Source organism: Onychostruthus taczanowskii, unplaced genomic scaffold (genome assembly GCF_017590055.1).
Source record: "Onychostruthus taczanowskii isolate IOZ18803 unplaced genomic scaffold, ASM1759005v1 scaffold16, whole genome shotgun sequence".
Classification (NCBI taxonomy): domain Eukaryota; kingdom Metazoa; phylum Chordata; class Aves; order Passeriformes; family Passeridae; genus Onychostruthus; species Onychostruthus taczanowskii.
The window spans coordinates 9,476,060-9,500,356 of NW_024498795.1; the positions used below are offsets into that span (position 1 = coordinate 9,476,060).

Below are 24,297 nucleotides of genomic sequence, written 5' to 3' on the forward strand. Positions count from 1 at the left end.
CGGCCCGGCCCGGCACGGCGGGAGGATCTACCCCGACCGGGGTCCCCGCGACCCACGGCCGGGAGTAGGCGGCCGCCCTCGGGCAAGCCGCGGGGCAGGGCAAACCCCGGCTCCCTCCCCGCCGCCCCCGCGCCGCCCCGCACGCCTCCACCATGTTGTCTCGGTGCGCAGCGGCGCGGAGGAGGGACCGCCGCCGCCAGCCCGGCTCCGCGGGGGCCGCCCGGCTCCTCCCCGCGGCCTCCGGTTCGAGCGCGGAGGCGCTGCCCCGGCTGGGAGGCGCGGCGATCCCGACCCGGAGCGCATGGAGGGAAACGCGGTGCGGAGGAGGGGCCGCCGTGCCCACCGGAGATCCCGGCCATAGGGGCGGGGAGTCTCCTCCTCCTCCTCCCGCAGCGAGGCTCCAGCTCCCCGCACGCACCGGAGCGCTCGGCTCCCTCCTCCTCGTCCCTCCTCCCTTCCCCTCCTCCCCGCTTCCCTCCCCGGGTCGCCGCGGCTCCGGGAGGAGCGGGGGGGCCCCCGCTTCCTTCCCTCCCCCCCTCCTTCTCCCACCCGCCACGCCGAGGAGAGGCAGGTGAGGCCCCGGCCGCGTCCCCGCTCCGCCGCCCCACGGGAGCGGCGGCCGCGATGGCGGCGGCGATGGAGGCGCTAGGCCCCGGCCGCCCGCCCCCGGCCTCGCCCCGCCGCCGCGCCCCGGGGGCGAGGGGCGTCCCGCACCCCCGGCCCCTTCTCCTCTGCAGAAACTTTCTCGGCAACTTTCTCCCGGGCCCGAGCTGCTGCCCGCGGGGCCGAGGGGTCGGGCGGGCGGGAGCCGGGCTGGGCTGGGCGGGCTGCGTGGGGCGGCTGCGGGCAGTAAGTTTGTGGGGGAGGGCCCCGTGACCCCTGCTTGGCCCGGCTCCCCTCCGGCCCCTGCCCGCCGGGCTGCCGCGGGCGCTGCGGGCCGGCTGCTCGTCCCCCGGCGGAGGCGGCAGTCACCGCCCGGGCTGGTGCTCGGCGTGAGCCGCTCCCGGCGCGGGGCCGGAGGATGTAAAAGGGCAAAATTCAGGAGTCGCCTGTAGCTTGGCCTGCGTGGTTTTACTTTCTATTAATTTTTCTTCCTCCCGCCCCACTGTTCTGGTTTATATCCCATTATCGAGCCTAGAATATGACCGCTGTACGTTTCTGAGTCATTAATTTAAATGTTCAATCATCACACTTCATCAAGGCTGCTTGTCTTCCTTACAATTAAAAAAAAAATGTGTTGGACACACAGAGGCCCCTGTTCCTGTGGAGTCTGCACATAACTTTCTGCTCTCTGTGGACCCTCAGGCTTGATGTGTTTCAAGTAGCGTGCTCAGACCAAGGGCTAGCGTGACTTCTTTAATATTCAGTGTTACAAATATGTGAAGTTTATTGTATGTTTATTTATTATATTAATATATGGGCTTCTACATGTCTTGTATGCATGTGGGTATGATCCTCTTGGCACTGGGAAAACTAGGACAGAAATATTTCTGAAGCTCATGTTGTAAAGGTATATTCAGATGTACCTGCTGGATTTAACCCTAGGCAGAGGCCAGTCATTAATTAAAAATTAGATGTTTGGATTTACTTAAGGTGGCAGAATGTTCCAAAACCAGTTTTGAAGCCTGGAGTGTGTTGACAAGGAAAGTGTTTCACTTAATATAATTCATAGATAGCTGAACGATATTTCAGGCAAAATTTTCAGGTGAAATTGATCTTAAGTCAGGGGAGCCAGATACGAAAGTTTATTTCAGAGTCTTTCTCTTTCCTTTTTGGAAAGTAAGCATTGAAGAGGGATAGAATTGCCTTGTGAGTTACCTTTGCAGTACCTCTGTTTGTGGTATAGTTCAGCCATAACCATGTTTTTGTTGGCTTCACAAGAAGTAAGGATGTTTCCTTTCCAAACAACAAAACTTCGCACTTCCACTCTTATTTCTGATGTGTATCTGTAAATTTAGTTATAGGAGGTTTCTACTGATCATAAGCATAGAGTGGAGACTCTGTGTGTGTTCTGCACAGCCACAGTGTTGTGGTTAATTTTGGGACAAGGTAGCATCTGTGATAGCAACAGGGACAGCAGCATGGACACAGTGCTTCTGCTGAATTTCAAAGAAAAAGGTCCTGTGGTACCAGATATGACAGTAGTTAGTAACAGCAATTGCCAGTAATTAATTATTCCACGTGCTTTGTTAGCTTTATTTCTTTAACAGGTGCAGCTTAAATACAACTATAATCTCTGTGTGCCTTCAGTCCCTCTAACAACTCTTTTGGCTCTTAGAAGATTTCAAATAAATTTGGCAGCAGAGGTCTCCCAGGTGAGCAGTTTCTACAAAATACCTGGAAGTAAGGAAGCCAGGTAGAACGGCGCTTTTAACCTGCACACCGGAGAGTTCACGGCAACACTTAACTCAAGCTGGAAATTGCTGCAGGAAGTGGGGCCTCCCTGGTTTTGCTGTCTGCAGAGCTACTGGTCCAGTTTTCAATAGTTATTTAATAACTGAACCCCCATACCATTCTATCTGGAATGAGACTGGTGAGCCCAAGGTAGCTTTAATCTGTGTTTTGTATTACAGTGAGAAATTTTCAAGGAAATACTTGTTACTCAACAACAGTTCTTTGGGTACAAAACAAATCAGTGGAACTAAAAGTATACTTAAATTGCTGCAATATTTTGAAATAGCTGGAAAAATACTTAATAAATTTTTGGTGTGCTGCATGCTATGTAACGGAATTACTGAAAAACTTCACATTATAGGGGTCTTTATCAATATTCATGTAACGGAGCAGAGAACTATGCTTCTGCACCAAAGAAATGCTCTTTATTTTGGGCTTTGTGCACTTCTGCAGCTCCTGGAGAATGAAATCGTCACTCTGTTCAGTCTGATAAATCATGGTTGTCATGTGACAGCGATGCAAATGTCTGCAGTGTGGCACATGTCAGATTATGTGGTCAAAGTTTACTTTATGAACAAACTGGCTGCATGGTTTTACTTTTCCATCTGCGCTACCTGTGGACAAAAGCTGTACATTTTCAATAGATAATTCCTTGTGTTGAAAACATTAGTTAAAAGAAATACATTCTTTTCATTCATATTCCCTACTTGCATCCCACTGTTTGGCCACATAGTTTGATCACAGTTTGAGTAAGGTACCTTGATGTTAATTTAAAAATTGGTGTCAGTACTAACACAAAAGTGACTTTAGGAGCGCGTCCTTTTTCTCCTGTGTCGCATGAAGCAGCCTTTTTCAGGTAGGACAAATTCTGTGCATACTTACACAGCCTGTGATTTCTGTGAAGTCCTCCTGAAAGATTTCAGGCTTCTGGTGCTGAAAGTCCTCTGCCTGTTGATGGAACAGATTGATCCATGAGGAGAACTGCAGTTTCTCTACTGTGGCAGAATGGGTTAGGTTTTGTCTTGGAGGAACCACCTCCAAATACAAGTAGGTAACTCAGTCTCAGGATTTATTTCATTTCTGTTCTCCTTGAGAGTGCCAGTAGGAGGCTGTTTTATAATGGTGGATTTTATGATGTGATAATCACTATTTTTTATATTTTTTTAAAATACTAGCTGCTTTACAGTTGCCATATGGGGACTTCTTTCAGTCACTGCAGTCCCTGGCTGCATTCACACCAATGATTAGAGCTGTAGAGTTCCAGATTGTATCACCAGTTGCCAGGTTTTGAAGGTAAACCTGGACAACTTCCCATGTGTATGCTTCGTTTAGTAGAGAAAATGTAATACTGAAAAGATGCTGTCAACTAACTGTAGGACAATTTTAATTTTAGCTTATAAGAAGTCATTCTTACTGCCTTTTGCATTTATGGGGGTTTATCCTTGATGGTGCCAGTGCATCAAAACAGAAATTGGCACCAAAGTAAGTTAATTAAATGAGGGGGACTGCACCCTTAGGTAGAGTTAACATGCATGGCTGATTGCAGGATCAGAGATCAAGATGATAGTAACTTTAATGCTAGAAATTGAGTAAGTAAACACTATTACTTATGCGTGAGTTTTGTTCTTTTTCAACACATATTCTTTGAAAATGTAGAGGGTAGCTGGAAATAGGATAGGAAATGCTCTCTATTGTCATTTTGGATAGGCACCATATAGAGTGCTGGGTTTCACGCTGTGTCCCTTAAGTCAGTGGACCAAAGCCATGCACAGCTGAAATCAAGCCCTCAAGCTGGACTTCTAGCTAGTCCTGGCTTGTATCCCAGCCCCACAGCTCAGTGGGCTACTGCTGTAGAGATCATCACTAACTGCATTTAAGGCTGTGTTGACTGTTGTGGCCAAAACAAGACTGGCGTTTTGTTTCGATTTTTCTTGACTGTAGAATTAGGTAATGTTATAGAGCATGGTTGGAGAATGCTGAGGAAGTAAAACGTCAGACTGGAATAATTTGTATTTTAGCTTCTTGAACACTGTTAGTTGTTGAGTAGAGAATTGGATAACTTTTTTTGTTAACCTGGCTGTATTTTATCTTTGTGGTTTTGGATAGTAAATGCTTTTATAGTAGTGCTACATGAGACTTCAGTAAGTATCAATATTGACTGCACCTATATATTAAGTGTTCATGTAAATTTTGAATTCTGATGGTGATACTGAACATTAAATAATTTGTCTTTCTACTTCAGGGAGATGAAAAACTTCTATGGCTTAAGATGTTTCTGTGGTTTTCTTAACATCAGAAGTCTAGAGCTGACTGGGAAAACGAAATGATTCTTCAGAAGTGATGAACCCTTTTAGTTGAAATTTTAAGGTTATCTAGATGAGGTTTACAAGAAGGAATAACTTTGTTTAATTCCATTGACAGTGAAGTTGAGTAAACTCACCCACATAAGTGAATCTTTGTAGATCAGGGCCTTTAACTTTGTTTTGGAGAAACTTTCAGGAGAATTTTGTGGCATTAATCAGACATTTAAACTCAGTTTTCGTATTGGAGGAGTTTGATTTAGTAGGGTTAAGTTCCTTTGCACATGCCCAAAGCACTTTGTAGTGTTGCAAAACTGAGACAGTAGTAGTGTTTTATTCATGATGTGAATTATGGAGTATAAATGCAGTCAGGCCTCAGGTATGCTTCCCAGGACTGACAGCCCCTGTAGAAAAGAAGGGTTGGAGAATGGTGTTCACATTCCAAATGTTTGCCCATAGTTCGAGCAAATATTTTGATGGTTGCATGCAGACTTCAGAAATAAAATAAAGTATCTGGGCTAAAGGTTTTGAGATTTTCAATCCTACCTAATGGCCTCACATTTGTAAGAAAAGGCAGTGCTTGTGCGAGGTATTTAAAGAGTAATTAGAGGGTGCTATGGATCTCCTGTGTATTGCAGTTGTATAGCATTATAACTGTTTTGGCAGTCAGCCAGAAAAGGGAGACTTAAAACAAATTAATAGTGAACAATCCAGTTTTAATAAGTTATTTTAAGTGTGGTTAGATAACAGCATTAATATTTATGCTTGAAATGTGACAAAGAAAAAACAGGTCTCAGTTGTTATGTGTATCTTCTTGCTTTTCAAGAACATTTTATTGGAAACTAATATCATGACTGACACTTGTAACCACAGCAGAGTAGAAGAAAAACCCTCCAAATCCTTCTCTTTCTTTTCATACTCTTCCTGTTTCTGGTTGATTTTTACTAGCACAGCCTGTTCAACATAAATACTTTACTTTGCCAGTAATAGTACTCCAAAGTCCAGAAGCTGAAAGACTGCTCCAAGGACAGCATGGCCACAGGCTTTCCTAATTCTTAGGCTCCCTTCCTGAGCATCTGGTATTGCCCAGCATTTCAGATGGTGGGGGCCCATGGTGAACCTCTGGTCTGACTCAGGTGTTTGGGCTTGATGGGCTTCTGGTCTAATTCATAAAAGCTGGCCTTTCTATAGGCTTAACTTAACACACGTGCCTCACAGATGAACAATGCTTTTAAGGTTTTTTAAAGTATGCTTCACTTAAAAATGAATATAGAATTAACGTCTAGAAAATATTCTTGTTTTCAAAGTGCATGTTTATCTGAAACTGGCATTTGTTTGCCAAACTTAGGAAAGAAAACATTATCAAAACTGAGGTTGAGGGAGGAAATTTAAAAATAAATTCAAAAGTTCTGTATTTCATTGTAAAGTGTTAAAAACAAATCACCACGATTAGTCATACATCTTTTTAGTTCTCTTGTACCTCCTTTCTTTGCCTTGATTTTGATCTGTTTTTCTGGAGGTCTGCAGTTTGAGATTAAAACCTTATGCTGCTGATTCCCAAACTGAGGTCTTCAGGAAAATATTAACAGAAAAAATATGTAGTGCTTCAGTTAGAAGTTGATCAGACTTAGTCTATGAGAAACACGGAGTTAAGTGTGACATTTATGTCAGAAATTTGTATAAAACAGGGGTCTCCAAACATCTTTAAAAATTACAGATCTGCACCAAACCTAGTAGCAAAGTTCACATCCGTAGAGACATGGTATTTGTATTCATGTGAGGACTAAGCAAGAGTGAGACAAAATGAGAGGAAAGCTTATGGTGATAAAAGCATGTGGTTTGTGTCCTTCTTCCTGGACCTTCTGGAGCTGAAAACAGAGCATGCCAGTGGAACATTTTGCGACTTCCGGTGTTTGGTTGATAACTGGTGTTTAATGTTTGTGACCAGCTCCGCTTGCGGTAGTTCAGTTGAAACACTCCACTTTTCCTTAGAGATGTGAACTTGTAGCGATGCTCTGATGAAGCTATGAACATACTTAGTAATGCATCTTACGGGCTTGCAGGTAATCTCTCCTAAAAGAAAATCCTGCAGTACTTCAGTGGCAGGTGAATGTGAAAATACAGATTGTTGTCGTCTTTTTTCCTGATGCAAATTTATGCAAGGCTTAAATAAGTTTTCTGAGGCAAAGACCATTCTCTGCTCTGTGTGATGACTAGCCCAGGTGAGTTGTGTATCATCTTTAAAAGAAGGCTCTCCCTTACTGAATGGGGACAGAAGACTTGTAGTTTTCTTGATTGTTTGGGGTTTTTTATCCTAAATCTGAACAAAGCTTCTCTTTAATGCACGTGTTCTTTAGCTGAAGCCTACTGAAAGAGCAGTTGTTGTAAATCAGACCAGAAGTTTGGTTTTTTTCAATCCATTCAGGATAAATTCTTAATGTCTCAAGTAAAAGTTCTTGGAAGTTTAGTTAGAGGCTAATTTTCAGAATGGGTTCTTTGAGCAACAGATGGTACTTCTTATTCTGCCTGTTTGAAATAAAAAGTGTTCAGGTTTTTTCCAGCAGCAATGTCTTAAAATGTAAGTGTGCTCTCTGGCTTCTGAGACATGTGATATATGGGCTTTTTGCCAAAGTATTTTGTTTTTGCCAAAGTATTTGGATTTGTTTTGTTGGGACTCCCCCTGCCATATATTTTAGAATATAAGTTGCATTATAGAATGACAAAGCCCTTAAAGCAAAGAGAGGATGGGCTTGTTTAGCTGATATTGGTGTTAAATATTTATTTAATGGATGATTAAAGATTATAATAGCATTGGCCACATCAGCTCATCCATACATAGCTGAAAAACATTCACTGGGGAGAGAAAAAGAGTATGTTAGTCTCACTGTAGACAGCCATGTTGAATTCTTTTTTTGTAGTAAGTTTAAATATTCTATTCAGGAACACTTAGAGCATAGAGCAAAATAATATTCCTTTTGAAAACAATTACCCATGAAGAAAAGAGAAGGGAAAACAAGGATAATTCCTGTGATGTTACTACTAGTCAGTTGGGGAGATTTTCTTGAGTAATATTTTTCTCAAGCCTGAGAAGTAGGCATTGTATTAACATTCTGTAGTTGGTGGGAAAATAAGGGTTATATGTATTTATTTCTTGGGTTTTAAGGGGTGTTTTTTGGCTTTTGTTGTTTTTCTGCAGTTCTGAATGAGAGAGCAAAATGCAAGTACAAAATTGTCAGCTTCAGATCACACAAAAATTAAATGCTAACTGTATATGGCTAGGAAGCAATAGTAATATGTGTACCTTTTTTTTACTTTCAAGTACAATTCTGTACTGTATTTTAAGCACAGCTACACACTTAAAACACAATTCATAAATCATAGCAATTGAGGCTATTTAAAGTGATAAGCTTTCAAAATATCTTGCTGAATAATTGCACATTATGTAATTTGCTAAAGATATCAATCTTTTTCATTTTAGGAATTATTTCTTATCTTGTACACTGTAGAAATTGTAGAACCGATTGATTCAGGCTATCATGATGTACGTAAAATGAGACAAGTGTTAGTTTATAGATGAAAAATTATTTCCCTGGAAACGTTTGACTTGTTCATGCATAGTAGGTGTATTTAAATATTCTGGAATTCATTTGCATTGGTTATGAAATCTAGGGCTCTTTGATTACCTCCCCTTCCCTTTTGCTTAGGTCTGACATATCATCAGAATACTATCTAAATCTGGTGCATACGTGGTGAAGTCATAGCCAAGTTAATATGTGACTTACATTATCAAGCATGACACCTTTATTTCATATGGTTATTTTAAATTACTATTTCATCTCAGATTTACGCTTGGGCTTCTTCATTCTTTTCCCAAAGAAAGAGGTTGAGCCTTACTAGTCAGTAAAATATATTGACTCTGCATATTAGGTTTGCACTAATCCTGTTAGCTTTTTGCCAGGGGCATGGATTTTCTGTGTGTATATTTAACGTAATAGTAAAGTGTCTTAATAATTCTTTTAAGATATACACATAATTATTTAAGCAATGACAGTGCAATTTCTATGCAAGACATTTTTATTTCTTCCTAGTGTGCGTTCAGCAGCATTTGAATTGAAATTCTAATTGAAATTCATATAAATAACCAGTGTTACATTTTAAAGTACAGGTTAATGTGTTGCTTCCTAGATAAGGATATAGAGGGCAGTAATTCTAGTGCAAACCGCATTTTGCTTTAAATCTAGATATATTCACAAAAGAGAATATTAGCTTTAGTTTGTGGCTAATTTTTGGTCACTACAACCTCTAAGGTATTAGAATGGATAGATCCCATACTTCCACGTTTTTGTTTTCTTTGAAAATAGTAATAAATCTGTCATTTAAACTTGTCTTCCCTAAATGTGTCTAAGATTCTAGTGAACCAGTATCTAGATGACATTAAGGGGTGGAATATTCTTTACACATGCAACAGCTTATGTTACTTTAGATATTTGTGTATTCAGGTGATTTGTGTATTCACCTGATTTCAGGTGGTTATGAATTAGCTCTGCCAGTGTGGTGATTTAATTTTGTTTAAAGTTTTGGTGGCTAGCAACATAGTTTGAGTATGTTTTAAAACTCAGTATAGGTTATCCTAAAAGTAAACCTGTGTCTTTCTAGAAATTTCAGTTAATTTTTTTTTTCTCCACTTTAAATATTAAAAAAATGCCATCAGAAAGGTAACTTACTATTATAACTATATATGACATGTGGTCAGTCTGTGTGTGACTTAATTTGGCTTCATATGTCTGTTGTACTCTATTTTTGCTGTTATACAAATAGTTAGAAGTAAACATAGTTTACTGCATTATATGCAGTACAGTGTAGCCAGGCAACCAGGTAATTTATGTGATGGAATCAAATCATATTTAGGCCAACAGAGTAACTTGCAAAAACTTCTGAGCCTGCCGATTTATCACATTGTAAGTTCTTGAGGAAACCCTGATTGCTCTGATGGAAAATTGAAAAGTTTGCTAGTGTTACTGCTGCAGGATTTCTACAGCTTGGAAACCATGCCATTAAACTGCTGCTTCTCTCAAAATATTTCCTAGATTTAATGGATTTTTACTTTTCCCTCGAGTTCCCCTGAAACTGAAAGCCAAAGCAGATGCAGATAGTACAGTTTTATAGTCAGAATATGGGAATGGGATCATTCTCTTTAAAAACATTGCCATGTAAAATAATGTCTCGCATGCTTTAAACTGAAATGGACATTAGTTTTTTTTTAATTTTTAAAAGCTTTGTTTTAGGATAGTTTGTTTGTCTGGTGCATTTTTTGGCTAATTAGGAACTGGAAAATCGGAACCTGTTTTTATTCACAGATATTTTAGCATTGCTATTCTAGGATGTGATCCTTTTTCACACTGAAGTCAAGTGCAAAATTCCCCTTGACTTCAGGGAGAGCTGGATTAGCTGTACACAAAAGGACTAAATCGTCCTCTGGGATAAGTGGAGGCAACTCTATTGAAGTAGACTTCATTAGAGTATAAAATGAAGACAAAAAAAGTGTTGCCTGCCTTAACAGGCAGTGAAATTGGATCTGTTAGCTCAAACAGCTAGGTTAATTTAGCAGTTGAATCAAAGATTTTAGCCCTTTTTCAATTAGATTGTAGTTATATTAGTTCACTGCATTGAGCAGTGAATAACATACCACACTTAACCTTGGCTACAAATATTTTACAGAAACTAGAATCTCTTTATGAACCTTTTTTTTTGGCATAAGAATTATCATGAGGAAAACAAGCACTTGGCAAATGTTAAGCAAACTGTTGAGGAGTTTATCCTTAAGTAGATGAAAGGAATCTGTTTGAACTGCTGTTTAAATCTAGGCTTTATATGACAACTTGTGTGAGGTTTGGGGAGTTTTGTTTGTATTTTCAGCCTCAGGCTGGCATCTTGAGTGTCTTTAGTGTCTTTATGTAATCTTGCTGAGGTGAGAAATGGGTAATTCATTTACACCAAAAATCGAACTGGATGTTATCTCATGTGTTTGCTGGTGGTGTCTGGAGTAATCCCATGGAGTTCCACAGTAGGCAGTAGTGCCTTTGGCATCTTCCACTAATGCTTTGCACAACAGTATCTGTTTTGTGTACACAAATGGTGAAGAAATAATACTTGACAAATGAACTCAAATTTAGTGATTACTTGTGTAATACTCTTCTATACTTCTCATAAAATGTATAATTTGCGCTCTTTTATATCAGGTTTTTCTTCTGGTGCTTCTGGTATCTGTTGGAATCAGGAATTAATTTGACTGTGTGATTATTATGACCTGAACAATTTCTGTATGGGTTTCTTGTACTTCCTCTTTGAAATTTCACAAGGGGAAGGGGGATGGGAGTATTGTAATCTCCTTAGAATAATTTGAGAATGAGCCCTTAAATGCCGCCCCGCGTTTCTTTTATTAACATTTCAGAGGTTAATAAAATCCGCTCCCTAGGAAGCTTCACAGAGCTCTTAGCTGTTTAGCATACATAGCTCTGGAAAAAAATCCTCTTCAAATCACTGTTGCTGCAATATTTAGCTGATGTTAAGGGGTTAAGTAGTGAACTTAAATTCTCTGAAACACTTGAAATGCTAAATTTACAAAACAAGACACGAGGACTGTTTTAAGATTAGTCATAGTTAGGAAGCTTATTGAAGCACCGGCATCTTCCTGGATACATCCTGTACTTTTGTGTCTTCAGCCTGCTTCATCTATTCACGGTCCTGACTGCTTTTTGGTTTTTAGAAACTCTTGCTGCAACTTCTTTGTGACTAACATGCATTGTCAATCAATCCCGTCCTCCCCATGCCAGCCAACTGCCCCCTTAATGCTGCAATTCACTTGAATGAATAGTGCTCATACTTTAAGGAGACAATTGTCTACCAGAGAGAGAGTGCCAAGTTGATTTAACTTGGTATGGGGTGTGAAAGAGTTTTTAAATGGGTGCTGTCAACTAGCACTGGCCCAGAGCATCAGCTGCTTGAAAATTGTGGTAGTTGTTATAATCTGATTTTACATCAAAATTTGTTCAAAATATTTTAGTTAATCACTGGGCTGCAGAGAGCATTAGTACTCCAGAAATGGTTGTCAGACAGTTGTCCGTGGTCTGTCAGAACTGTAGCAGACGTGTCCCGGCTGAATGTACAACACTGCTTTTAAAATGGACTCCTTTTTGGCAGGCCGTCGCTAAATTGGTGAAAGAATACAGGATTTATGTTGTAATCTGCTCTTCCAGTTCCATTTAATGCCACAGCATGTGTTTGAAACACTTAGTCGGGTGTATAATACAGTGTAAAACCTCAACTGTAGCCTGTCATTACTGTAGTGCCTACAGAGCTGAGCTACCATTTAGCCAAGCCAGCTACTTGGATTATCTGTTACCTGGAGTTGTTTAAAAATGGACAGAATTTATGAAAATTGTATTGCTTCTTTGCTGACTAAAATTTTTTGATGCATTTTTAGTTTTAGTGCAGGTTGAAAGGATGTGTACCTTCTAGGTACACCATCACTTGAGTGCAGAGGGTTGAGTGCTGTGCTTGCTTTCATTCTTGATAGTGTAAGGATGGACCTTTCCTAAGCATAATTTGGGCCCTGATATTTCTTCACTTCACTTCTGAAGGGAAGAGAGAGGGTGAAAAAATTAAGAAAAAACTTGTGGAGAAGATGCTTCCTGAAACTCCTCATGTTTCTTTTTCAGGGAAGCCAGGAAATCTGAGAAAATAAGTTATTTCTGTCAAGAGCCTGACAAAATATGGTTATTATCCTAAATGTGTAGAAAGGATGCTGTTAACAAAATACTCAGTTTAAAGGAGAGAAAATTTCTTATGGGCATGGCAGTAAGTAATGAGTATATTTGGGGGCAGGGAGGAGGGTGTTTTCCTTGCTTCTCTGAGGTCATTAGGCCATTACAGCTGCAACAACATTGCTACTAGCTTACATACATTTGTGGAGAAAAAAAGAAGCATTGTTGTTTCAGTGCCTGGCTGGAATAATAGTTTGTTAAGCAGTACTGTGAGATTGTTAGTTGTTTTAGGGACATCTCCATTAGTAGATGTGCAACTATTAGTAAGTGTATTGTAGACATCAAAAGAAAAAAAACCAAAACAAAAGCTTAGATTGGAGAAGATGAAGAACAGGAGCTAGAATAACTTTCAACTATGAAAGACAAGATGTTGATTTGGATCTGTCAGCATAGCATGGAGAAGAAATCAAGTTTAACCACCTTGTGTGATGAGATTGGCTGGGTAAATGAGAGAAGAGCAGTGAACATTGTTTATCTTGTCTTCAGTGAGGCTTTCAGCGTGGTCTCCCATAGCATCCTTATAAACAAACTGATAAAGTGCATGCCAGGTGGGTGAATAGTGAAAGCAACTGGAAACTGGACCTGACCTGATGGGCTCAAAGAGTTGGCATCAGTGGCACAGCATCACATGTGGCTCAAAAGCTGGTGGCCAGTCACTGGCAGTGTACCCTGGGGCTCAGTACCAGAGACAATCCTGTTTAACACCTTTGCTGCTGACCTGGGGCTCCCACAGAGGTGCACCTCTCAGCAGGCTTGTAGGAGGAACTGATAGGCCAAAGAGGGTTGTGCTGATATCCAGAGGGACATTGACAGAAGAATTGTCTGATGGGAACCTCCAGAAGTTCAGTAAAGGGAAAGTCAGCGATCCTGGGGAGGAACAACTTCAGGCTCCAGTATGTGGTAGGGTCCAATCAGCTGAAAAGAAAGTGCAGAAAAGGACCTGGGGGTCCTGGTGGGAAAGATGTGTGTGAGCCATCACTGTGCATTTGCAACGAAGAAGGCCAGAAGTGTTCTAAATGTATTAGGAAAAGCTACCAGCAGATCAAGGTGTGATCCTTTCCCCCTACTCACCACTGGTAAGACTACGCCAAGTACTGTGTGCTTCCGGGCTTCCCTGTACAAGAGAGACATGGACATACTGGAGAAAAGGGCCACTAAGATGAATAAGGGTCTGGAGAATTTCTCTTATGAGGAGAAGCTGAGAAAGCCAGGATTACTCAGCCTGGAGAAAAGAATGCTCAGGGGCACCCTATGTGTGTAAATAAACTAATGGCGTGGAATAAAGAGTATAGAGTCAGGCTGTTTTCCATAGTTTCCACTGATAGTGAATGAAGTAATGGGCACAAATTGTAATACAGGAAATTCCATTTAAACATCAGAAAAAAGAGAGGGGTTTTTTGGTTTTTTTTATGTTAAGGGTGATAGATTGCTGGAACAGGTGGTCCAAAAAATGTTTTGGATTCTCCATCCTTGGCAATAACTCAAAACCCAGCTGGACACAGCCCTGAGCAACTTGCTGTCATTGACATGCTTTGAGCAGGGGGGTTGGGGTAGGCATCCTCCAGATGTCCCTTCCCGTTTCAGCTGTTCTGTGATTTTCATTAAATTATTTAAGAGGGCCAAACTAATAAGTGTGGCAGTTGAAATGAAACTAAATACAGGTGTTGAAAGGCAGAATATTTTTGTTTGTATTCACAGACAAGTTTGTTTGTTCCTCCCAGCTTTTTTACGACAGCTTGGGAAGAGGGGAGAGAACTCTTTGCATTGTTCTCTTGGATGTCTTAGCTTTCTGCTATTAATATCAAGGCTGTGTTTGGCTTTATTGTCAGCTGTGTCCTCTCACTCCTGCAGCAGCAGCAATGAGGCTGCTGTTAACTTCCCTGTTGCCCAGAAGACTGAGCACCGCCAGAGGCTTTTAAGACAAGGAAAAGTTTTCATTTCTTATCTGGAAAGGTGTTTTCTCAACATCTGTAATTAGGGCAATTTTTTTTTCTTCTTCATGATGTAAAAACATAGGATGTGAACACTATGCTTGCTCCAATGGTCTGTTTACCAGTCTTGGTGTTTTTTAAATTTTATTTTCTCTTTACAGTTCATTTAAACATACTGAATTGATTCATCCATGCTGCTCTTCTGTTGGTATTAGAACTACAAGCTTCTATTAGACTGATGCAAAATATGGAGGTAAAGAAGGAGATGAAACAGTTGCATATGCATTTAAACACTCTGTTATGTGTAACTGTAACATCCTGCCAGTAGAAATACGGTCACAATGAACCTAGCATTTGAGCTTTCACCACAGAAAAGCACTTGATCCGTTTGTAAGACTAATTTTCAATTCTTTGTCTTTGGTTATGTGAGTTAAAAGAGATGAAAGTTGGCACTATGTTGAAGAAAATTTGTGTGAATTTTAACCTGAAACTTAAATGGCACTTAAAAACTTTGCCTTGTAAAACTTCAACTTCACACAAAATTGGTGAGCCTAAAAATACTTGTGTACATTGTTTTAGTCCTTATCTCAAGTTACCTGCTTCTTGTTTATAATTTCCACAGAAGTTCTCAGATCCAGAAAGATGTTAGAGTTTTACTTCTCTTTAAATGCTGTCTCATTTGCAAATGAATAAGTGTGTCTTCACAAGCTCATTTGTGTTTTCTGGTAATTAGGACAGCTATTACATAGTTGAATGGCCAGTGCTGCACAGGAGCATATATTTATGGAACTGTTATTTACAGACTGGAAATATGAGAGTGACTTTTAGATGCAATTAAATGTTCGTAGTATTAGTGTTGCAGTAAATTTTTATTATGTACTGATCTTCCTAAAGATAATGCTTAAACCTTCTATTGAAAAAATGAAAACCACTTTCATGTATTTAGAGAGGCTTGCTTTGCACTTTAGAGGTACAGCTTTCCAAACAGCAAGCAAGCAAGGATCATTGTACTGTAGACAGTGAGCAACAAATACAACACCTACCTGAGATAGAAATTCGTGTGTGTGTGTGATCTATAGTGTCCTAATCTGTATCTGACACTATTTTTAAAAAAGGCTTCAGGACAGATCTAGGCAACTACAGATTACTAAGCCTGACGTCTGTTCCAAGTATATCAGTGAAAATAATAGCAATGAAAATAACATGGATAAACATGATGTATTGAGGAAGAGTTAGAAGCCTGCTGTGAAGGGATGTCATGTTTTGCAAACTTGCTATAGATTTTTTGAAGTACATGAATAAGCAAGATCTGACAGAAGCAGTTTCCTTGGATGTCCAACAAGCATTTGACAGGGATCACCACCAAAGAATTTTGAAGAAACCAAGCAGTCACAGGATAGGGGGAGAGGATTTCATGTGGTTAAATTAATGACTAAAATATAAGAGAAGGGTTGGAGTAAATACAGTAGAGAGGGGCTCCAGGTAATAATTATCCAGGGTTATGTTAATGGAGCATGTTCAAGTTAATAAGGTGTATGGAAGAAAAGTGAGCTCACAGACTTCACTGATGGGGCAGACTTCACAGATGCAAAGGCAGACCCTAGCATTACACAGGGGCCTGACATTGCTCAGCAACCAGACATTAAAATGGCAGATGAAATTTCCTATAAATTGCTTTATGTGTTCTGTTTGGAGGTGGGGAAGAACCAAGCTTGCCTTCTCATCTAAAAAGATGCCTTCAAAGCTGACTATTGCCAGTAGAAATGGTTTGGAAAGAAAGGGAGAATCATGATTATAACTTCTAAGAAATTTAATCATCTTATGCAGTTTTGCCCTGCTTATGCCTTTCCCTGTCATTGCTGTAAAAAGAACAGAGTTGAAGTTTCAAGGAAGAGAAAATGTGAAATATGGAACAATTTCTGTAAGAGGAGCAGCATGAATTTGTTAAGGTAGAAGAGGTGACCAAAACTGGTGTGACAGCATCCTGTTGAGTGTTCCGCAACTACTGGGACAAAAATATGGGGTGTTTATTCACTGTCTTTTTTTAGTGCACGCACACTAAGAGGTATCTAATGAATATAGCAGATGATGAATTGAAAACAGACAAAAGGAGGTGGTTCCCAACAGAACGTGTAATTAAGCTATAGAATTTCTTGCCCCAGGAATTTAAGGAGTCTAAACATTACATCACTCTAGAGGGAAACTGCTGTTTCGTGGAAGAATCATCATATACCTACCTATTCTTGTTCAGGAAATCCTGCTTCTGCAAACCATTGGGGGATCAAAGAATATTGTTGGGAAACATTGCTGTGTATTTATTATATTCTTGCATGCTCCACTCTTGGCTGCTGTTAGTGAGAAGCTATTTGAATGGACATGAACCTCTGGATCTTGCTTAGTACAGCCATTACTTTGTTTTGAAGCCTCCCCTTTTTTATTTTTATTTCTCTGTTACTAGTTTTCCAGAATCCTTTCTAACAGTAGTACTCAAACTTTGGCCCACGGTGGGATGCCAAGATATTTAAGGAGGGTTTTAAGGCCACTGGTTACATATTCTTTTCTTTGTGAGACCTTGTGCGTGCCACCAAAATATAAAATCTCCAAAACATAAAATCTGATCATGTTCAGACCAGGAATAGGATTGCAGATACATGTCAGTCAATGGCTTAATTTCATAAGACTTTATCCTCTTACTGGTGCATAGAACATTTTGGTCATGTAATGGATGTTCTAAGGAAGAGGTGGTTTTGAGTGTGTATAGGTTGAACAAATGCACGGCCTGGGCTGACTGTAAGCAGATTATTTCTGCTCTCCCTTTTGACTCCTTTGCAGTGATTTTATATTGCACTTCCTCCTCCAGACATGCTTATTGGTAAAAATACATGTCTCTGTCTGTAATGATTATTGAAATAATGAAGAGATCTTGCTGTAAATTAAGAAGTAATGTGTTGGATGGCAATATTCCATTTGAGAATCTTCACACTATTTGAAACAAGAGTCTGCTATTTAGTGTAGCTGCCCTGTTCATCTTGTGAAGGTGGCAGCTCTGCAAATAACTGGTTTTAACTGTTTGGTTCAATCATAATGGATTATTTTTATTTAATAGTATACTTTACTATGTAACTGATTATTAAATCTTTAGTTCCTGCTTTCTGTAGAAACTTCTTTGACATTTAGGCTGAGGTTAAGGAATTAGTAAACTTCATAATATATTTTCATCCAGTTACACATCATTATCTGAAGATACGGATTTCCTGATAGCTTTCCTTATATAATTGCCTTATTTTAAAATAATTTTACTTGAAAGTTGTGCTTATTTTTCCATGAACAAACACCTTTCTGTTGTGCAGGGGAAAAATAATGGGTGCTAATACGACTTAAGCTAATTCCAGTTTCTAATTTTTGGCAGTGCTGCTTCTTACCCTGTTGAAGGACAATTTTTCTAGCCTGATTTTTTTGAGACTGTGGAAGGAGATGACCATTAGGCATGCCATGCCACTTAAACTTGTGCATTAGCTGTCAGGAGACAGGTTGGTTAACGCCAGCTTTGGCTGCCTATACATGAGCTGGTTCTGTAGGCTCCCGTTATAGTCAGTGGAGAGAAATAAGCACTTTCACTGCATGATTCATCTCACCCCCAGATGGATGTCTAAATTTGGAAGATGAATTCCACCTGAAGTCCATTACCGAATATAAATGTCATTAGTATAAACTAGGGAATTATTTTTAAAGGACACTAGCTTGACTGGCACAACAATTGAGTAGATGTCTTTGTTTTTCTTACATGAATTCTGTTTCAGAGGTTTAAAATCAGCACTCCAAAGCCTGTTTCATATTTTGTGTTGTTTGGAGCTACTCTGCCTTTACAGCAGGTTTGAAAGTTACAAGTCAGATATATTCACATTGCTTAATTTCTAAGTATCCAACTCTCACAGGCTGTCTGACTCTTCCTGACAGCTGGTTTGTTTGCTGGTATAAGGAGATGACAACAGGGTTACGTGCCCTGCTCATCTCATTATGCTAGCCCCTGTTATCAGAAAGATGTCCTTCTGCTCAGAACTTTCTGCTAAATCTTAGGAATTAAAAAAAAAAAAAAAAAAATCTAGTGTCCTTAAAATCATTGCTCCTCTACAGGAGCCTATGTCTCTACAATGGTTATACACAAAGTTTGTATGAGGTGACCTGCAGAATCCAGCCTTCAAATTTTCAGGTACAAAAGATAGGCAGTGCAAATACCATTTTTGCTTCTGTTTGTCTGGAACAGACACTTGGTGTGACTGGTATCCTTTTAAAGTACTTTTCATACTGTGCCATGCTCACACACACACAGAAACAACCAACCCCCACCCCCCTCTTCATTTTTCCTGTTCATAGGTCTTTATTCGTGTCATGGGCAATCTCTTTTTCTTTTTCTTTTTCTTTTTTTTTTTTCCTTTTGGAAACACTGCTTTTTGTGTCATGATTTGTGGCAACTTTTCCCTCATGATCACACTGATCAAGTCCTGCCATCAGATTCTATCCTAATATTTGAATCAAATATAAATAATTATTACAATCCCATTGCTATTGTACTACTTTTATTTTTTCTATACCATTTACTGTTCTTATGTCCACTTATATATCAAGGATGGTAGAGTTCTGTCAGGTCTGTTAGGTTTGGGGACTTTTTTGCATTGAAATGATCATATTTTAGTTCCTACATCAGCCTGAAAGTTCTAGAAAAGAAGTCTGGGGTCAAAAAATCATTCACAAGAACATTTGAGGTTATGTATATAGTAGAAAAATGTATCCTTTGAACATCATACTCCACCAGATACAACCATGGTGAGGAGAGGAGTTCCTCACTCGAAGCTTAGAGGAAATCATTGGCTGGAAACTTGGACCCAAAAGGTTGTTGGTGTTCCTAACTGGGAGAACTGGATGTTGCATAGGTATTGTTTGGGCTCCTTACTTGTACTTACAAGGATGTAAAGCAATTCTCAACTCTCTGAACAAAAATAGCAAAAGTCAGAAGTAGTAGCTGTGTCAAAGCCATGGAAAGATATGAGGGCAGGCAAAACACATCACCAGCCCTTAGCACTAGCAGAGAATTTATCAAATAGAAATTGCCAGGCACTTTTAGGAAAAAATATCCCCTCAAAGAGGGGACATAATAAAGCCCATTAGTCTCTACCAATTGGGAGTGGCCAGGTAATTCTTCCCATTCCTAGCCTGGCAGTTTAATGCTGGGTGTTGTATCAGCAGAAAATGCAAACCTGTCAGTTTGTGTGATAAGGAGCAATTGCTGAGCTCTCCATTGGATGTTGAATAGGACTTTGCTTGGGGACAATATCCCATCTTCCTGTTGAGTTACCGCCAGTGCTTGGTAGAAATATGAAGTGCTACCTACTGCTCCCCTGTAGATAGTTTCAAAGGGGTTACTCCCTTCGGTGTATTTCTCCTTTCTTCTGACTGTGTATTTGGGGTTTAGTGTTGTATGGTAGCAGTCTTACCTTAGACCAGTCACCAATGAGCTGTGTCACTCCTTTGGTGGCTGCAGGACCAGGTTTACCTCTAATTGTGCTCAGGCTGAGAGTTACCCCTCTTAGTACTACTCTTTGTGACTAGCAGTAGATTCTGGCCAGCAGTCCACAGATTGTTCCAAACAGCTGAACCCCTTTTTCAGCAGATCCATTTTCTGTTTAGTCCAAAAGACAGTGTTCAAAAATATGCAAAATTAATTCCTAAGGCTAATGTGTGGAATTATAGTCTTGCATTGCTGCCTGCTGCAAAGATGACATTTAGAAGTATTAAGTTTATAAAGCTGGTAAGAACTTCAGGAATTTTGGAACTTTAGGAGCTTAGCAAAGAAATCCCATGTCTGCTGGATAGGGATGGCCTATAACCTTCTCTCACATCTTTCTTCTTCAACTTATGAGAATTGAGAAATGCAAATTTTTACACATCTGTAAATCATCTGTATAAGAAGAATTAAAACACTGAAATAAGTAAGAAAGCTATATAAAAGAACTTAAAATATGTCTCCCCCACCTTCCTAAAGAGACATAGAACAATGGAAGACTTTTTCCTTTTTCTTGTTTTATGGTGACATGAAAAAATCATTATATAAGTTATTTTAAATGCTTGTATTTTTTATTTTGTTTTCAATAAATACTTGGGCTTGTTGAAATTTTCAGTCAGACATTAAAATCTACAGCCAAGTGGTTTTCATTTAAGCTGTTTTAATCATGCTGCTTATTTTTTGAATAATGATTTTTTTTTTTTAAATAATGATTTTTGAAGATCAGCAGTTCTGTCATTGAAATATCCCTATCAGGCAACATTAATTATTTTTGAATAGTGTAAATTTTTCCTTCATGAATGAAATCATTCTGACCTGTGACCAAAATTTTAAAAACTCATGCAGGTTACTGAGCAGTAAATTGTTTGGCGTGCATGCTTCTGCTAAATCCCTAACAACTTCCTTCCACCCTTCAATTTAACATTTAATTGAAATGGAAATTGTCCTTCCTTCTGGCAGTACTTCTGGAGTCAAAAGAATATTGCTAAAAGCCCTGCTTACTGGTTATGAACAAGAATATTTGTTACTAAACGGCAGTTATATAGCCTAAAGAGAATTCTTAAACATACATTGTTTACTCCTGAAAAGAAGGTACCAAAGTGATTGAGAATACAAAATGGCCAAGGCTTTACTTACCTATTTAGAAAAACATTGCCTGAACTGGCAATAAAAACTGAAGGGTATCTTTGTGCTGGGGTGTACCCTTTTGGAAGTTAACAATATGTACTTACATGAATTATGTCAAAACTATTTCCTCTTGCTCTTTGATTATTAGTGGTTTGTTTCTCTTTTAAAGATAACTTTCAGCCCTCTAGTTGTTGTTCCAGAATCTCTTCTCTCCTTTACCCACCCTTCTTTTATCTATTACTGTTTTATTTGGTATCCTGTACCATGTTGTGTTCACTTCGCTCATGTTCAGGGAGTAGTGACTGATGATGTGTGTTATGCATTGTTGGCCAGTTCATGCTTGGAACCTGTATTAGAGGGAACTATGTCAGAGGGAAGGCCTTTGACTAATATGGAAAATCTTTTAAAAAGGGAAACAAAACTGATGTCATCTTTAAAATATCATTAGAAGACTTCAGCATTGTTTTTGAGCTGTATGTTGATAAAGCTCCCCATCATAGGAAATACTAAGATGGTTTCCCTCTGTTTCACTCCATCAAATAAGAATACCCTCAGGAAAAGCTTGTCTTTGACATCTTTTGCACAAATGTTTTTATGAACTGTGTTTAAAACCCTTTCAGTGGTTTTAAGTGGTAGAGTGAAAATCAGCAGAAGGTGAGTCAAAACAAAAGTAAACAGAATGGGAAGCAAATACTGTGGTTCCACATTACATGCCATCATTGCAGGCTTGGTATGCTTGGTACAAGTCTCTCTGATTGCTAGTCCAGAGCTGGAAAGGGTTGAATATTTTGGTCCCTTAAGCAGATGAAGCAACATGAATGTAAGGGAAGGTAGTATACTAGTTTTAGAAAACAAAGAATGAATATTCTTTTTTTTTCAGTAGCAAGTTAATGAAATCACTAGTTGAAGTGCCCACATTTGGAACTAAACTTTTCTGTTGGAGACACAGGATACACCTACTTTGCAGGAACCAACCCTTGTTTAGGACAAGTGGCTGTAACCTACAAATAAGCCAGTCCTGCTTACAAAAAGACAGGAAGAATGTGAGTGCTTTCCTGTGGTGATGTGCTTGCTGAGGTGCAGCAGATATGTCTTTGTCCTGCAGAAGGAGATGAAGTGGGAAGGTAGAACTGCTGCATAGCTGAGACCCGTGCACATTGCAAAACACAGTGCCACGTGCTTGCTGGGCAGATGATGAACAAGGCAATGCAGTGTTGGAGATAATAAGAAACTCTAATAGAGTAGTGGGGAGACTCTTACTGTGTCCTTTTGTCTCTGCTTTCAGATGAGTGATAGACTTTTGAATTTTTTTTTTCCAAATTTGTCTGGCAGCTCCAAGATTAGAGTTATCTGGATTAACTGAGAGTCATATCTGTTTAATACAGAAAAATTATTTACTTTCAGCAAGAAGGATGCGCACCATACTTTCAGGATATGGAAAATTCTGTTCAAGAGCAGTGCTGAAAAAGACCTAAGAATCATAATGCTGCTGTTGAAATAAATACTAAAGATCTCAGATGGGCCCAGGGAGCATCATGATTTCCCACAAAGTCAAGTGCAAGGTCCTGCTTCTGGATCAGGGAAATCCCCAGTAGTAATACAGACTGGAGGAGGAATTAATTGAAATCAGCCCTGCAAAGAAAAATATAGAAGAATTGGGCATGAGGTGACCATATCCTGGGCAGCATCAGAAGTGTGGCCAGTAGGTCAAGGGAGGTGATTTTGCCCCTCTGCTCTGCTCTGGTGAGACCCCACCTGCAGTGCTGTGTCCTGCTCTGGGGCCCTGAACATAAGAACATTGTAGAAGTGTTAGAGCAGGTGCAGAGGAGACCACAAAGGTGAGCAGAGGGCTGGGGCAGACAGAGAGAGTTTGGATTGTTCAGTCTGGAGAGGAAATGGCTCCGGGAAGAGTTATTGTGGACTTTCAATATATAAATGGAGCATGTTAGAAGCACCAAGAGAGACTTACCAAGACCTGTAGTGACAGATCAAGGGGTAGCAGTTTTAAACTGAAAGACCATAGCTTGGTATCCCATAAAAGTGAGAAATATTTCAGGATGAGGGTGGTGAGACACTGTAGCAAATCACTCGGAGTTGTGGATGCCCCATCCCCAGCCAGGTTGCATAGGGTCCTGTGCAACCTGAAAGATATCCCTGCTCAGGGTCATGTGGGCTGGAACTGGATGATCTTAGAAGATCCTTCCCAATCCAAAACATTCTGTGATTATATGAAAGAAGGATTAAGGAATATCCCCTACCTTGAATGCCATGTCTGTTCTTAGTGATCACTGTTAATGGAAGTTTCTGAAAAAGCTGAGGGATTTTGCAGGAAATGAGGTGATTGTCTGACTGAAGAGCGACTTGATGGACTGGAGCCTAGTGGGACTGCACGAGTCTTGTCAAAGGGAAAGTTTAAGCAGGCTGTGATCTTTATTACACTGGAAATGGGAATAGGGTACTGGTAGGGCTCCAAGGGAAAGGTGTTTTCTGGATATTGCCATTAAACTCAGATGGGATGTGAGGTATGCACTTTTAGTGGTTACTGTGCTCAAAATGTAGGACTTGTCCAGACTGTGGGTGAGCTTTCCATAACAGTCAGTCCAAATGAGTTTGGGCATGTGTGTACATTCAAGACCATAAAAGGAAAAATTAATTTAGAGCAGCCCTATGGCCTCTATTGTGCAAGATGCCTGACTAGCTAATTAAGATAATTTCTCCTGGTCTTCTTGCCTATGAGCACTATTATATCTGTCAGTAGAGAAACAAAAGAATGGCACTAATGATAGCTATTAGGGTAATAATTCTTGTTTAAAAATCGTCTAGCTCTTTCCTTTTCATAAGGGTGTTATATAGCAGATGTCATCTTTTTTGTTTTTGTTTCATTTTGAATTTCTTTACCATTTAATTGTACTTTTCACCTTTTTTTGTGTACAAAGGAAAAACACTGTTGATTAAAGCTGTTGATTAATGAAGAACAATGTACATGTGTGTTTGTAATTGTTTATTGCTTTAGTCCAAAGGTTGTCCAAAATTGTTTTTGTTATAGTCCAAAGATTGGTATTTTCCAGCTGTCTTCTTTAAATCTTTGCTGTTGTTCAGCAGAGAGTTAATTGAAGGAGGTCTGGGTATATGGTCCTTGCATAAATAAGCTGCAACATTTT

General features: G+C 39.7%; 1 protein-coding gene across 2 annotated transcripts in view; it reads left to right on the forward strand.

The window, feature by feature from the left end:
• Positions 1-262: 262 nt before the first annotated feature.
• YES1 (YES proto-oncogene 1, Src family tyrosine kinase) overlaps positions 263-24,297 on the forward strand; it is a 50,917-nt gene continuing 26,882 nt past the window's right edge. The window contains exons 1-2 of one of the 2 annotated variants that reach the window (XM_041399314.1): positions 263-571; positions 2,194-2,315. The gene's annotated coding sequence lies outside the window, so the exon portion shown is untranslated. The remainder of the gene's footprint in view (positions 572-2,193; positions 2,316-24,297) is intronic. The other variant, XM_041399313.1, reaches the window with a different exon arrangement.